Source organism: Nicotiana tabacum, chromosome 18 (genome assembly GCF_000715075.1).
Source record: "Nicotiana tabacum cultivar K326 chromosome 18, ASM71507v2, whole genome shotgun sequence".
Classification (NCBI taxonomy): domain Eukaryota; kingdom Viridiplantae; phylum Streptophyta; class Magnoliopsida; order Solanales; family Solanaceae; genus Nicotiana; species Nicotiana tabacum.
The window spans coordinates 140,404,159-140,409,876 of record NC_134097.1 but is presented as its reverse complement, the minus strand read 5'-3'; positions in this window follow the sequence as shown (position 1 = coordinate 140,409,876).

Here is a 5,718-nt window from a genome sequence, read left to right as displayed (position 1 = left end):
TTGTGGTAAAGCTTAGATTTGGTTATATTTTTGTTATTATGACTATCGAGTTTTAAATGGTTATAAGCCCATTATCTCTTCAATGTGCGAAATATTTTTTGAAAATATTTCTGTTATCTGTCTTTGAATAGTTAGCCACTGGCAGCTAACTTTAAATTTTTCTGTGCTTGAGTAATAATTAGACAATTTTTACCTTTTTACCCTACAAAAGTTATGATATGTTTTATTTTACATGTCTTATGTGTAAAAATAAAGATCTCTGATTATAGCCTTATTAAACTTGTGGCTAATATTTTGTTTTCTATTAAGAAAATTAGCAGACACAAGTTTGAGAACAGATGGCTTTAATCCAACATTCTTTCAGCGGTGTTGGCCTATTATATGCGCAAATGTAGTTCGCCAATGGCAAATTTAGCTTGAAAATTGTGACTTCTCTGCCTCGCTGAATGATACTGTGCTTATTCTCATCCCTAAAATTGAAAACTCGTCTTCAGGGAAGGATTTAAGATCCATAGCCCTTTAGCTGTCGTTTGGTTACAATACGGTTTATGCTTTTATCCACTGTTTGGTATGTTGTATTAAAAATGACAATTGCATAATTTTTAAAAAGAAGGTATAAGTTATCCCGGCACTACTTATCCCACCCCCTACAAGGTATAAGTTATCCCGGTACTAATTTATTTCCGGGATAACTTATACCAGGTTTGCTAACCAAACAAAGTATTAAGGTAATATTAAATTTTTATACCACCACTTATACCTCATACCAAACGACTCCTTAATTGTTTGGCTATATAGTATTAACTTAGCAATTTCCTTTACTGTAGCACAATATTTGTTCGAACTGAAATTCCATATTAATAATTTTTTGAGTGTTTGATTCTCTACCATTGACAACCATTAATAAGTTTCGAAGTTTTGGATTGATATTCGCGTCTTCTCAAGATATTATTTGTTTAGATTGGGTGTTATTACAAATGACGGGGAATATCTTTTAGAGTTTATATCTCAATTTTGAGGGTATTTGATGAAGACTAAGTTAATTGTAGCTGAATTTTGATATTGAAACTCGAAGAGGAAGAAAAACATAACATACGAAATCCATACAAAATACATTTGAAGATTCTATGTTAAAAATTGCAATAAATTTGTATTATAATTGTATGAAAATGGCATTTAAGTTATATGCATACGAACTGAAACCGCATACAAAATACATAAAAGATATATTGTATGCAATTTGTATGCGAATTACATGAAAATTGTATAATATCGTATGAAGCATGACACACAAATTATAACTGACACACGTTTGAAGATGTATCAAAATGGTATTAAATTTGTATTATAGTTATATGAAAATTATCTTTAAGTTGTTAGTTATTGTAGTTGTATTATGAAAGTTATAAATAAATTATATACTATATAATTAGTTGGAAGAAATTTATATTTTAATTTGTGAGTTGTTATAGATACATTAAATTTGTATCAATTTTGTATGAATTAAGATGGGTTATATGAATTATCTGTATTCTTTAATCTTTACCACATAATTTGCTTCTGAGATAAACTAGAGGTTCTCTAACGCTGAAATATTCTAATTATTTTTCTTTAAAAAAAGATTTCCGCAGACAAAGTAGAGATATACCATTTTAATATAACTAGGAATTGATACTAAACAACCTGTTAATGTTTATAAGCGACACCAAAGCAGCCATGCAAATTGCTGCAAATCCAGTTTATCATGAATAGTACTAAACATATTAAAATTGACTGTCATTTTATTAGAGAAAAGATCTTACAAGGATTGATCACGACTAAGTACATTCCTACAAGAGATCAACCGGCTTACATTCTGACCAAATGACTCAATCGAGTTCAGCATGAATACCTCAATTCCAAGCTAGAAATTTTAAGTATTTTTGCACATCCTAGCTTGAGGGGAAGTGTTAAGAAAGGTGTTACATAAGTCTTTAAAGGGTAGGTTAGTCATTTTATTATACTCCACCAATAGGAATCTAGTAGGTGGTTAAGTTAGTTGGACAAGTGTATTATATATACACATGTGTATACACACACATACTGAATAAAAGAATAATATTTCCTTTCTGATTCAATCTTCTCAAACAGTTCCTCCACAACACCAACACTAGAATGCTTGTTAGATCTAGAAAATTTGCCTATTCCAGTAAGAACATGACAAGAAATCCATATATTGTACATGTAAATTAAATTAGAGGGCATATAGCTTGATGGATGAAATCCTTTACAACATGTAAGTTAATTAATAGAGATTCATCGCGATATTACGAGCAATGATGTAGAAAAAACTGTATAGTACTTATCAGGGGTCAAATTGTTAGGTGTTCAATTTTTTTTAAAAAAAAACTGTAGTAAGATGGTGTTGTGTGAAAGTAAGATATATTTTTTCTCACTCAAAGCGCAGATACGTTTCCTATCTTTCCTACCGAGTCTCGCAATCAAAACAACAAAAGATAATTGTTTTCAGCAAAACAAACAAGATACACTAGAATAATATAGGCAAAATCGTGGCAATATTATTAAGTGAATACAAGTAAAATCTTCTGGTGAGAAGTTTGCTCCGATGAGACACTACTATTACCTAGAATTGTTCTACTTTTCTATAAGTTCTATTGAGTAAACTTCATTCAATAAAGTTGTAAACTGATTGCTGCTCTCTCCTTCCCTGCGTTCTGGTTCCACCATTTATTATTCAAGATTGTGAAGATCAACAGCAAATTATGTCACCAAAATCGTCAATATCTACGAGCACATCATCAGCCCAGTTGATCTCTTCTTGGTAGTTGGAGCAGTCATTAATATAGCTGCTATTGTTATGTTCGTTCATCTTCTGAGCCTGGTCCATAACTTGATGTTTAGCTGCTTGACAAATTATTGCTGGTTGTACTGTTGCGCAGTAATCTTCATCAGGTCCATGCAACATATATAGCTCCGATCACGTTGGCAACATCTTGTTCCTCCATATTTACCCCATAATTTCTCTGATCTTGTATTCTTCTTGATTCGGCACACTACAATATCCTCTTTAGGAATGTTGTTTTCTATGAAGAAATCATCTCCCACGAAATATTCTTTCATCAGCCAAATTTTATTGTTCTCTCCTTGTTTAGTACTACTACTTTGAAACTTGAAACTTCTTCTAAACTCAACCACTGTTCCCTTGCCATTCTTGATAGGAAAACCTTTGATTTGGACTTTCCATGCCCCGTTGGCGCAAGTTCGACGAACCCTTGTATGTTCGCTCTTCTGTTTCTTCAACCGAGTAAAAAATAGCGAACCTTCTCTTCGGGATGATCAGAATTAGATATCGACAAGTTGGAAATTAGGGCATTCACACTCGCCCTTTAGCTGCTTGACAAAGTGCCAAAAAACTTTTAAGAAAGTTGATCAACTCTGCTTCAGTTGGGTGAAACCGAACACCCATGATACACCCACGACGTACATGTAACGACGACATGGTATATATATATGGTCGTCTCTTTTTCTTGCTTATAGAGAAAACACAAGAATGAGACAATAGTAATTGCCGCAGTAGCCAGTGGCGGAGCCAGAATTTTATTAAGGAGAGTCAAAATATAAAAAAATAAACTCATCAAGAAGTCAAGGGGTGTCATTATATAGTATATATACATATTTAAAAAAAAATTACCGAGCTATACAATGTAATTTTCTGGCGAAGAGGTGTCGGTTAACACCCCTTTGGTGCATGTGGCTCCGCCACTGGCAGTAGCAAAGACAAGAAATAAAACTACTACTGATACGTTTTCTCAAGTAACTCGACATATAACTCTTTCACATTTAAAATCCTATAAGTATAGTTCTTTGAAACATTGTAGCTAGATTTGAATAAAACAAAATTCTTTTAAAATAAATGTAATATATAAGGTACACATCTATGTTTATCTAAGTAACAAAAAAGAGTTTACAAAACCAAATAAAAGTTTACTTACATATATAATAAAGTAAACATACATGCTGGAGAAGAAACATCACAAAATCAGTCAATATTAAAAAAAAGTTATTTCTTTTTTTCTTCTTGAAGAATATTTGTTTAAAGAGTCAATTTGCATAAATGCACATCAAACAAATAACAAAACTATAACTATACAATTGCTATCATTAATTTCAATTTAGCACATTCAAGGAATTGAAGTGTATAAGCTGAAACCCTTAATTTAGCTGTAGTCAAACCAATATTTGCAAGGGTATAATATTTTTTTCGTTGAAGAATATTAGTATTGAATCATTAGATTATGTGAAAGATTTTTTTTCAAACTCAACAAGAGATAAATTGGTTTCTAATTGATAGTTTCTATAGCGTCTTTTAAGTGTAACAAAGAGTATATAAATTTTTAATACCCTATATATACAAAAAATTGTTCTTTGAATCATTAAATATTAAATTAGTTAATTATTATTATAAAAAATTGCATATATTGTCTTAAATTGTCAAGTAGTTTATTTTTCGACACCATACTTGGCTTAACCTCAATGCAAACTACTCAAATTGCATTCCAATTCAAATTCGAATATCATATATGATAACTTTATTGCTTTAATATATATATATATATAGATATAGATATTCTGTCCATTATTACACAAATCATTAAATATAAGAAAAGGTGCGTTCAAAGTCTAATTGTTTCTTTTTTACTTATTCATGCGCCTAAAGCGGCGTGTAAGCAAAATGTGCACTGTAAAAAAAAAAATTGATAAAAAAAAGGAAATAAATATTGTGGTTCATTAGGGACCCCCAAAAAGGGAAATAAAGAGCGCGAAACTGGATTTTCAAGCATAAAACAATTTTATGACATTCTAGTAAAGGTAATAAATTATTAAATTCCAATCGAAATATCAAACCTCATGTTACGAGACACAAAACTGAATGGACAAAGGATAGTTACACACCTCTTCTAACAAATCGAACCCAACCTATACAGTCATATTTTTGTGTAACAATTATTCTTTATCACGGTCTTTACTGTAACAATGAAGTTTTCTTTGGAACTAATTTTTCATATTATTATTATTATTATATATTTCTATAACAACATTTCACCATAATAAAAAAGACCATTATAAAGATGTTTGACTGCCAAGCAAAAGAAACTTTTAACCGTTAGTCCAGCTACCTCGATAACCAAAACCAATATAGGCAGAGCATTAAATGAGTTTGGAGCTGACAATAATAGAGAGGTCATAACTATATTTTCAAATTTTGAAATGCATGTGTTTCAATAGTAACTTCATACGATAATGATTGAGTTTATAGATATTTAGTGGATTTCCTAATACATAAAAAGTGTGATCAAATATGTATGCATTCACGTGACTCTATAGCTTATATGCTGGATTCGTCTCTATAGCGAGCAAGCTAATAAATTGCTCAAACAAAAGAGAAAATAAAAAAATCTTCAACATATAGAGTAAAGGAAACAAAAAGTCATACCTAAAAAGATCACTCACACCAATACATTGAATATATTGCATAAACAGTATACTTTGTATTCATTGCACAAACAACAATATTCAATCATAAACAACACAATAAGACCTTCCCCACATATCCCAAAAACATCACAATATAGGTATAACTGAGTTTAATATATTATGAAGAAATGCCAAATACAACTTTACTCAAGCCAACAAATATAGAAACTAACATTTCTGAAA